A 12,252-nucleotide genomic window follows, 5' to 3' on the forward strand; every position below is an offset into this window, starting at 1 on the left:
TATATTGTATGTTTCGAATATTCAATAAAAAAAATCTAATAAAAAAAGAAGATGATGACGACAGATGACAGAATCACAACTAGCTCTTAGAAAACTTTGCAGTATTTTGTTTCTTTGTGTACTATTTTTTACATTATTAGTTCAGGAAATGTTTTGTGTCATTACATACAGCCGGGAAGAACTATTGGATATTAGAGTGGCGGTAACTCAGCAGAACTAGCAACATTACGACCAGGAAAATGACTTCCCTGGAGCAGATCCTTTGTTCACTCTCCCCAGAGCAATTTAATTTATTCCAGAGGCCGACCCGAAAACGTCACCGGCGGAGGAGAGGCACTCGAGGCGGCCTGCTGGTTCGACTTAGGAGGCGGACACACCACCCACCACTTCCGAGTATATTACTCGCCAATGTTCAGTCTTTGGTTAAGAAAGTTGATGAGCTTAGAGCAAGGATTTCTTTACAGCGAAATCGGGGCCTGTAACATACTTTGTTTCACGGAAACATGCCTCTCGGGATACTCTGTCGGAGTCAGTAAAGCCAGCAGGATTCTCAGTACATTGCACAGACAGGAATAAATATCTCTCGGGGAAGCAGAAGGGGGGTGTTTCATGATTAACCTGTTAGGGCTAGGGGGCAGCATTTGCACAGTCTGGATAAAAAAATGTACCCGATTTAATCTGGTTACTAATCCTACCCAGTAACTAGAATATGCATATACTTATTATATATGGATAGAAAACACTCTAAAGTTTCTAAAACTGTTTGAATGGTGTCTGTGAGTATAACAGAACTCATTTGGCAGGCAAAACCCTGAGACATTTTCTGACAGGAAGTGGATACCTGATGTGTTGTATTACCTTTAAACCTATCCCATTGAAAACACAGGGGCTGAGGAATATTTTGGCACTTCCTATTGCTTCCACTAAATGTCACCAGCCTTTACAAAGTGTTTTGAGTCTTCTGGAGGGGAGATCTGACCGAACAAGAGCCATGGAACGATGATGTCCCATTAGACACCTGGCGCGAGTTCATGTTGGGTACCCTCGTTCCAATACGTTATAAAAGAGTATGCATTCGTCCACCTTGAATATTATTCATGTTCTGGTTAAAAAAGGCCCTAATGATTTATGCTATACAACGTTTGACATGTTTGAACGAACGTAAATATATTTTTTCCCCCTCGTTCATGACGAAGTCCGGCTGGCTTAGATCATGTGCTAACAAGACGGAGATTTTTGGACATAAATGATGAGCTTTTTTGAACAAAACTACATTCGTTATGGACCTGTGATACCTGGAAGTGACATCTGATGAAGAGAATCAAAGGTAATGGATTATTTACATAGTATTTTCGATTTTAGATCTCCCCAACATGACGTCTAGTCTGTATCGCAACGCGTATTTTTCTGGGCGCAGTGCTCAGATTATTGCAAAGTGTGATTTCCCAGTAAGGTTATTTTTAAATCTGGCAAGTTGATTGCGTTCAAGAGATGTAAATCTATAATTCTTTAAATGACAATATAATATTTTACCAATGTTTTCTAATTTTAATTATTTAATTTGTGACGCTGACTTGACTGCCGGTTATTGGAGGGAAACGATTTCCTCAACATCAATGCCATAGTAAAACGCTGTTTTTGGATATAAATATGAACTTGATAGAACTAAAAATGCATGCATTGTCTAACATAATGTCCTAGGAGTGTCATCTGATGGAGATTGTAAAAGGTTAGTGCATCATTTTAGCTGGTTTTATGGTTTTGGTGACCCTGTCTTTGACTTGACAAAACATTACACACAACTCTTGTAAATGTACTGTCCTAACATACTCTAAATTTATGCTTTCGCCGTAAAACCTTTTTGAAATCGTAAAACGTGGTTAGATTAAGGAGATGTTTATCTTTCAAAGGGTGTAAAATAGTTGTATGTTTGAAAAATTTGAATTTTGACATTTATTTGGATTCAAATTTGCCGCTCTTGAAATGCACCTGCTGTTGATGGAGTGCACCACGGGTGGCACGTTAGCGTCCCACCTAGCCCATAGAGGTTAAGTAGGAATGAATTAAGACTATAAACCTATGGAAGAAGTTACAGTATATACATATGAGATGAGGAATGGCAGATCTGTAAATACTTTTGACGTGGCCAGTGATTCCTAGCCGCTTCCTATAGGCAGCAGCCTCTAAAGTGCTAGTGATGGCCTTGCGAGAGTAGCTATTAAGTCTCTCGGTTCTGGCTTTGATGCACCTGTACTGACTGCCTTCTAGATGATAGCGGGGTGAACAGGCAGTGGCTCGGGAGGTTGTCCTTGATCTTTTTGGCCTGCCGGTGACATTGGGTGTTGTAAGTTTCCTGGAGGGGGGATAATTTGTAATTCCTTGGCCAGACCGCACCACCCTCTGACGAGCGTTGGCGGCAATACAGCCTGACAGGATGCTTTCAACTGCATCTGCAATGTGTGGGTTTTAGGTGACAAGCCAAATTTCTTTAGCCACAAGGTTGACGAGGCTCCGTTGTGCATTCACCACACTGTGTGGGTGGTTCATTTGTCTGTCAGTGAGGTGTACGCCAAGGAACTTGAAGCTTTCCACCTTCTCCACTGTGGTCCCATCAATGTAGATAAGGTGGTGCACCCTCTGCTGTTTCCTGAAGTGCACGATCATCTCCTTTTGTTGACATTGAGTGAGAGGTTGTTTCCCAGGCACTACACTCCCAGAGCCGCCCTCCCTGTAGGCTGTCTCATCGTTGGTAATCAAGCCTTTTAGTGTTGTCTGCAAACTTGTGTTGGAGGCGTGCTTGGCCACGCGGTCATGGGTGAAAAGGGAGTACAGGAGGGGATGAGCACTCACCCTTGTGGGACCGCAGTGTTGAGAATCAGCGGAGTGGAGGTGATGTTTCATACCTTCACCACCTGGGGCGGCCTGTAAGTAAGTCCAAGACCCAGTTGCACAGGGTGAGGTTCAGGGCCTCGAGCTTAATGATTATTAAATGCGGTGGTTGGTGCGACTGCTACCATCTATCCACGGTTTCTGGTTAGGGTATTGAATAGTACGAAGCACAGGCACTTCCTGTTTGAGTTTCTGTCTATAGGACAGGAGGAGCAAGATGGAGTCGTGGTCAGATTTGCCGAAAGGAGGGCGGGGGAGGGCCTTGTAAGCATCCCGGAAGTTTAAATAGCAATGGTCGACTGTATTAGCAGCGCCAGTAGGACAGTCAATATGTTGATAGAATTTCGGCAGCGTAGTCTCTAGATTTGCTTTGTTAAAGTCCCCACCTACAATAAATGCAGCCTCAGGATATGTGGTTTCCAGTTTGCATAAAGTCCAATCAAGTTCTTTTGAGGGCCGTCGAGGTTTCGGCTTGAGGGGGGATGGAAACGGCCGTGGCGATGACGGAGGAGAATTCTCTTGGGAGATAATATGGTTGGCAATTAATTGTGATGTATTCTAGGTCGGGTGAACAAAATGACTTGAGTTCCTGTATGTTCTTAGAATTACACCATGAGTCATTAATCATCAAACACGCCCTTCTGCTTCCCCGAGAGTTGTTTATTCCTGTCTGCGCGATGTACTGAGAATCCTGCTGGCTTTACTGACTCCGACAGAGTATCGCGAGAGAGCCATGTTTCCGTGAAACAAAGTATGTTACAGGCCCCGATGTTTCTCTGGAAAGAAATCCTTGCTCTAAGCTCATCAACTTTGTTAAAATATTTTATTAATTAATTTTTTTTACTTTATTGAATAATCGAAACATACAATATACTTGCAGTGAAGCCGCTCAATAACTACATCATCCCAGTCGTCCAACAGATTCCCATTCAGAGCGACACACAGAAGCATCCAGGGTCAATTCTCTGCTCAAGGGCATGTTGAGCCCTCCCTGTGGCTCAGTTGGTAGAGCATGGTGTGTGCAACGCCAGGGTTGTGGGTTCGATTCCCAGTACAAAAAAAAAATGCATGAAATGAAATGTATGTATTCACTACTGTAAGTCGCTCTGGATAAGAGTGTCTGCTAAATGACTCAAATGTAAATGTAATGTTGGCCGATCTACCACCAGGCCAAAAACTTGATCCTGAACCCTCCAAGATCCCCCCCACAGTTCCCCAATAGCTGTCCCTCAACCATTCGAGACCCCTCCCACAGCCCCCCCAGGAAAAAAATAATAAAAAATAAAAAATGCAATTAATTCCATTCCCCACCCCAAGAACCCCCCAATGCACCAACAACCATGAGAATGAACTAAAGAGAGAAAAAAGGAAAAGACAGAAGAAAACAGCAAACAACAACGCAATTTAAAACAAAGGATATCAAGGACAATTAAATCATAACAGCAACGCCTAACTGTAAATGTTTGTGTGCATGTCTGGCACTATTACATGTATGTGTTTATTTGAATGAGAGTGTGTGTATATGCATGTTCACAAACACTTGCACGGCATCAGCCTCAGGCAAACCGGCATTTGTTGTAAAAACACTGCCACTTAGTGTCATTCAAATGTACTTTTTTAAATGTTTTATTTGGACTTTTATCTTTGACCATCATTCTATCTCCCACACAGCAACTCCACTCCCACTTGTCTCCAATTCCACATACCAACCCTCAGCTTCCCTCAGCCCATCCCATGTATCTCTGCTGGCCACCCACTTCGGGTTTCCACGCAACACATATCTTTCAACTATGCTGTGATGTTTAACGTACAATATCAATCTATGTAATCGAATAGAATCCACAGATTGCGAGTTGAAGATAAATACTTTTACTAAGAGTTTTAGTATATTAGTAATTGACTGCATTTTCAGCCATTCCTGAACCTGAGACCAGAAACAGGCTACCTGAGGGCAATACCAAAACAAATGGTCTATTGATTCTGTATCCTCACAACAAAATCTGCAGAGCTTCGATGATTCTATTACCCAAATATTCAGCATTTTGTTGGTAGCAAGAATTCTATATAATCATTTTAGCGGAAAAGCACGAAGTCTTGAATCTTGCGTTTTATATATCAACTCAAATCTCGTCCCAACTATTTTGCAATCTGTATGGCGCAGTTGTCAACATCCTGGTCCTCAAATGAAACTGGTATACTTTCCTATTTATGCTATTTTTATTCCTCCGCAAGTTTTGATCCTTTATGTTGGGCAGACAGACCAGTTCCCTACCTCCTCCCGCTGCCACTTGCCTCCTCCATTTTTGGGGTAATGCTGTAATCAATTGGTTGTACTCTTGGATTGAGCAGACCTTTCCTTACAATTCTGATAACTCCATGAAGTCCATAATTCTACCATTCCAATTTACAATATCATTTATGAACAAAATACCCTGTTCAAACATATTTCCCATAAATACAGGTATTTTATCAACCAGCACATTTGACTTCAGCCATAATATGTGTTGTAATATTTGTTTTATCTTTTCAGGGGGGTGACATAGAAATTGTAGCCAGCTCTGCAATGCTTGTTTGAAAGAGAGATACTTTGAAAAAGTATCATTTTCAATTAACCTCTTGGGGCTAGGTGGGACGCTAGCGTGCACACCTGTGGTGCACTCCATCAACAGCAGGTGCATTTCAAGAGCGGCAAATTTGAATCCAAATAAATGTCAAAATTCAAATTTTTCAAAAATACAACTATGTTACACCATTTGAAAGATAAACATCTCCTTAATCTAACCACGTTTTACGATTTCAAAAAGGTTTTACGGCGAAAGCATAAATTTAGAGTATGTTAGGACAGTACATTTACAAGAGTTGTGTGTAATGTTTTGTCAAGTCAAAGACAGGGTCACCAAAACCATAAAACCAGCTAAAATGATACACTAACCTTTTACAATCTCCATCAGATGACACTCCTAGGACATTATGTTAGACAATGCATGCATTTTTAGTTCTATCAAGTTCATATTTATATACAAAAACAGCGTTTTACTATGGCATTGATGTTGAGGAAATCGTTTCCCTCCAATAACGGCAGTCAAGTCAGCGTCACAAATTAAATAATTAAAATTAGAAAACATTGGTAAAATATTATATTGTCATTTAAAGAATTATAGATTTACATCTTTTGAACGCAATCAACTTGCCAGATTTAAAAATAACCTTACTGGGAAATCACACTTTGCAATAATCTGAGCACTGTGCCCAGAAAAATACGTTGCATACAGACTAGACGTCATGTTGGGGAGATCTAAAATCGAAAATACTATGTAAATAATCCATTACCTTTGATTCTCTTCATCAGATGTCACTTCCAGGTATCACAGGTCCATAACGAATGTAGTTTTGTTCAAAAAAGCTCATCATTTATGTCCAAAAATCTCCGTCCCGTTAGCACATGATGTAAGCCAGCCGGACTTCCGTCATGAACGAGGGGAAAAAATATATTTCCGTTCGTTCAAACATGTCAAACGTTGTATAGCATAAATCATTAGGGCCTTTTTTAACCAGAACATGAATAATATTCAAGGTGGACGAATGCATAGCCTTTTATAACGTATTGGAACGAGGGTACCCAACATGAAGTAGCGCGCCAGGTGTCTAATGGGACATCACCGTTCCATGGCTCTTGTTCGGTCAGATCTCCCTCCAGAAGACTCAAAACACTTTGTAAAGGCTGGTGACATCTAGTGGAAGCAATAGGAAGTGCCAAAATATTCCTAAACCCCTGTGTTTTTCAATGGGATAGGTTTAAAATCAATACAACACATCAGGTATCCACTTCCTGTCAGAAAATGTCTCAGGGTTTTGCCTGCCAAATGAGTTCTGTTATACTCACAGACACCATTCAAACAGTTTTGGAAACTTTAGAGTGTTTTCTATCCATATATAATAAGTATATGCATATTCTAGTTACTGGGTAGGATTAGTAACCAGATTAAATCGGGTACATTTTTTTATCCAGACGTGCAAAATGCTGCCCCCTAGACCCAACAGGTTAATCGAAAATGAGACATGGCAATCTGCACAAAGGCAAAATGGCCATTTTTAACCTCTATGGGCTAGGTGGGACGCTAGCGTGCCACCCGTGGTGCACTCCTTCAACAGCAGGTGCATTTCAAGAGCGGCAAATTTGAATCCAAATAAATGTAAAAATTCAAATTTTTCAAACATACAACTATTTTACACCCTTTGAAAGATAAACATCTCCCTTAATCTAACCACGTTTTACGATTTCAAAAAGGTTTTACGGCGAAAGCATAAATTTAGAGTATGTTAGGACAGTACATTTACAAGAGTTGTGTGTAATGTTTTGTCAATTCAAAGACAGGGTAACCAAAACCATAAAACCAGCTAAAATGATGCACTAACCTTTTACAATCTCCATCAGATGACACTCCTAGGACATTATGTTAGACAATGCATGCATTTTTAGTTCTATCAAGTTCATATTTATATCCAAAAACAGCGTTTTACTATGGCATTGATGTTGAGGAAATCGTTTCCCTCCAATAACCGGCAGTCAAGTCAGCGTCACAAATTAAATAATTAAAATTAGAAAACATTGGTAAAATATTATATTGTCATTTAAAGAATTATAGATTTACATCTCTTGAACGCAATCAACTTGCCAGATTTAAAAATAACCTTACTGGGAAATCACACTTTGCAATAATCTGAGCACTGCGCCCAGAAAAATACGCGATGCGATACAGACTAGACGTCATGTTGGGGAGATCTAAAATCGAAAATACTATGTAAATAATCCATTACCTTTGATTCTCTTCATCAGATGTCACTTCCAGGTATCACAGGTCCATAACGAATGTAGTTTTGTTCAAAAAAAGCTCATCATTTATGTCCAAAAATCTCCGTCTTGTTAGCACATGATCTAAGCACGCCGGACTTCACTTCATGAACGAGGGGAAAAAATATATTTACGTTCGTAATCAAACATGTCAAACGTTGCACAAAGGCAAAATCTGGCCTTTTTTAACCTGTTAGGGCTAGGGGGCAGCATTTGCACGTCTGGATAAAAAAAATGTACCCGATTTAATCTGGTTACTAATCCTACCCAGTAACTAGAATATGCATATACTTATTATATATGGATAGAAATCACCATAAAGTTTCTAAAACTGTTTGAATGGTGTCTGTGAGTATAACAGAACTCATTTGGCAGGCAAAACCCTGAGACATTTTCTGACAGGAAGTGGATACCTGATGTGTTGTATTACCTTTAAACCTATCCCATTGAAAAACACAGGGGCTGAGGAATATTTTGGCACTTCCTATTGCTTCCACTAGATGTCACCAGCCTTTACAAAGTGTTTTGAGTCTTCTGGAGGGAGATCTAACCGAACAAGAGCCATGGAACGATGATGGCCCATTAGACACCTGGCGCGCGAGTTCATGTTGGGTACCCTCGTTCCAATACGTTATAAAAGAGAATGCATTCGTCCACCTTGAATATTATTCATGTTCTGGTTCAAAATGGCCCTAATGATTCATGCTATACAACGTTTGACATGTTTGAACGAACGTAAATATATTTTTTCCCCTCGTTCATGACGAGAAGTCCGGCTGGCTTAGATCATGTGCTAACAAGACGGAGATTTTTGGACATAAATGATGAGCTTTTTTGAACAAAACTACATTCGTTATGGACCTGTGATACCTGGAAGTGACATCTGATGAGGAGAATCAAAGGTAATGGATTATTTACATAGTATTTACGATTTTAGATCTCCCCAACATGACGGCTAGTCTGTATCGCAACGCGTATTTTTCTGGGCGCAGTGCTCAGATTATTGCAAAGTGTGATTTCCCAGTAAGGTTATTTTTAAATCTGCCAAGTTGATTGCGTTCAAGAGATGTAAATCTATAATTCTTTAAATGACAATATAATATTTTACCAATGTTTTCTAATTTTAATTATTTAATTTGTGGTGCTGACTTGACTGCCGGTTATTGGAGGGAAACGATTTCCTCAACATCAATGCCATAGTAAAACGCTGTTTTTGGATATAAATATGAACTTGATAGAACTAAAAATGCATGCATTGTCTAACATAATGTCCTAGGAGTGTCATCTGATGGAGATTGTAAAAGGTTAGTGCATCATTTTAGCTGGTTTTATGGTTTTGGTGACCCTGTCTTTGAATTGACAAAACATTACACACAACTCTTGTAAATGTACTGTCCTAACATACTCTAAATTTATGCTTTCGCCGTAAAACCTTTTTGAAACCGTAAAACGTGGTTAGATTAAGGAGATGTTTATCCTCTCTGGGCTAGGCGGGACGAATTCGTCCCACCTACGTAACAGCCACTTGCAGCCTGTGGCGCGAATTTCAAACCCTTAAAAATCCTATTACTTCAATTTCTCAAACATATGACTATTTTACAGCTATTTAAAGACAAGACTCTCGTTAATCTAACCACACTGTCCGATTTCAAAAAGGCTTTACAACGAAAGCAAAACATTAGATTATGTCAGCAGAGTACCAAGCCAGAAATAATCAGACACCCATTTTTCAAGCCAGCATATAATGTCACCAAAACCCAGAAGACAGCTAAATGCAGCACTCACCTTTGATGATCTTCATCAGATGACAACCCTAGGACATTATGTTATACAATACATGCATGTTTTGTTCAATCAAGTTCATATTTATATCAAAAACCAGCTTAAAGCATGTGACGTTCAGAACTAGCATACCCCCCGCAAACTTCCGGGGAATTCGCTAACATTTTACTAAATTACTCACGATAAACGTTCACAAAAAGCATAACAATTATTTTAAGAATTTTAGATACAGACCTCCTCTATGCACTCGATATGTCCGATTTTAAAATAGCTTTTGGTGAAAGCACATTTTGCAATATTCTAAGTACATAGCCCAGGCATCACGGGCTCGCTATTTAGACACCCGGCAAGTTTAGCACTCACCATAATCATATTTACTATTATAAAAGTTTGATTACCTTTTGTTGTCTTCGTCAGAATGCACTCCCAGGTCTGCTACTTCAATAACAAATGTTGGTTTGGTCCAAAATAATCCATCGTTATATCCGAATAGCGGCGTTTTGTTCGTGCGTTCCAGACACTATCCGAAATGGTAAAGAAGTGTCGCGCGCATGGCGCAATTCGTGACAATAAAATTCTAAATATTCCATTACCGTACTTCGAAGCATGTCAACCGCTGTTTAAAATCAATTTTTACGCCATTTTTCTCGTAGAAAAGCGATAATATTCCGACAGGGAATCTCCTTTTCGGCAAATCGAGGAAAAAATCACAAAGGCGGGGGCGGTTGGGTCACGCGCATAAGCCCAGAGTCCCTTGATCGGCCACTTGAGAAAGGCGATAATGTGTTTCAGCCTGGGGCTGGAATGACGACATTCTGTTTTTTCCCGGGCTCTGAGCGCCTATGGAAGACGTGGGAAGTGTCACGTTAGAGCAGAGATCCTTAGTAAAAGATAGAGATGGAAAAGAAGTTCAAGAAATGGTCAGACAGGCCACTTCCTGTAAAGGAATCTCTCAGGTTTTGACCTGCCATTTGAGTTCTGTTATACTCACAGACACCATTCAAACAGTTTTAGAAACTTTAGGGTGTTTTCTATCCATATGTAATAAGTATATGCATATTCTAGTTACTGGGTAGGAGTGGTAACCAGATTAAATCGGGTATGTTTTTTATCCAGCCGTGTCAATACTGCCCCCTAGCCCTAACAGGTTAAAACAAATCTAACAATGGAGCTTTTAGTATATAAAAAAAACACTTGATATACCTCTACCGGTATGCCATCAAGCCCTGGGATTTTCCCAGACTGAAAGGATTTAATAGTTTCAAAACGTTTTTCTTCTGTAATTTGGTCTTCGCACTGATCTTTCTGTACATTTGTTAATTTTCCAGTTTTTATATTATTTGGAAAGAATTGCTTACCATAATACGGAAAAAAAATGTATGAAATGTACGAAATGCATGCATTCACTACTGTAAGTCGCTCTGGATAAGAGCATCTGCTAAATGTTCAAATTTAAATGTAAATGTACAATCTTCATTCAGTGGGAAAGGATGAGACGGAAAAGTGAACATCTGCCTAAAATAATTAGCTTCCTCTTCTAAAATATCATTGGGAGAATCATAGATGACTCCGTCTTCAGTAACGATTTTATGCAAATCATTTTTGTTAGCGTTCCTGTATGGGAGATTCAGGAATAATTGCTGCATTTTTCTCCATATTCCATACACTTTGCTTTATTTTTGTAATAGATTACATTAGATTGTTCTTGAATAAGTTCCACATGTTCGATTTGTTTTTTCTCTAACTTATTTTGTACCTCTGTAGTATATTTTTTATTGCTATCTACCTGTACTATTAGTTCATGGATTTCCCTTGTTAGTCTTGTCTCTTTAGCCAGAAACTGTTTTTTTATGGGTGGTGGTCCCCAACAACAAGATATGGGTGGTCCCCAGTCCACCTGGCCATGCTGATGCTCCAGTTTCAACTGTTCTGCTGCGGCTATCGAGCCCTGACCTGTTCACCGGACGTGCTACCTGTCCCAGACCTGCTGTTTTCAACTCTCTAGAGACAGCAGGAGCGATAGAGATACTCTGAATGATCGACAACAACTGTGATTATTATTATTTGACCCTGCTGGTCATCTATGAACATTTGAACATCTTAGCCATGTTCTGTTATAATCTCCACCTGGCACAGCCAGAAGAGGACTGGCCACCCCTCATAGCCTGGTTCCTCTCTAGGTTTCTTCCTAGGTTCTGGCATTTCTAGGGAGTTTTTCCTATCCACCGTGCTTCTACACCTGCAATGCTTGCTGTTTGGGGTTTTAGGCTGGGTTTCTGTACAGCACTTTGTGACATCAGCTGACGTAAGATGGGCTTTATCAATCAATTTGATTGATTCGATTGATTGCATGTGACGCACAATCCAGCTACGCTCTGAAGATGCAAGTCTACTGGCTGGAACCGTGAGCTGAGTTCTACCGCATGGGCTTTGTCCTACAGCAGGCCGGCAGCCTGGGAAAACGGGACACTATCGTTCATCACACCTTATAACTCTTCTGCGGTAAAATCTCATAACCCAACGAGTTATCTGCAGCTACCGCCACAACATATATTTTCAGTGATTTATGTTCCATTTCTGCGGTACAGTTGATAACCATGGCTATGAATGCTAAGAAACCAACCTTACTGAAACACATGTTATTCCTATCACTCTCTATTGGCCTCGGCATACTCACAGGGAGCCTCTCAGGATCCCTTGAAACTGGACCCATCTTCCTCTACTACTCT

Source organism: Salmo salar, chromosome ssa18, assembly GCF_905237065.1.
Source record: "Salmo salar chromosome ssa18, Ssal_v3.1, whole genome shotgun sequence".
NCBI lineage: Eukaryota > Metazoa > Chordata > Actinopteri > Salmoniformes > Salmonidae > Salmo > Salmo salar.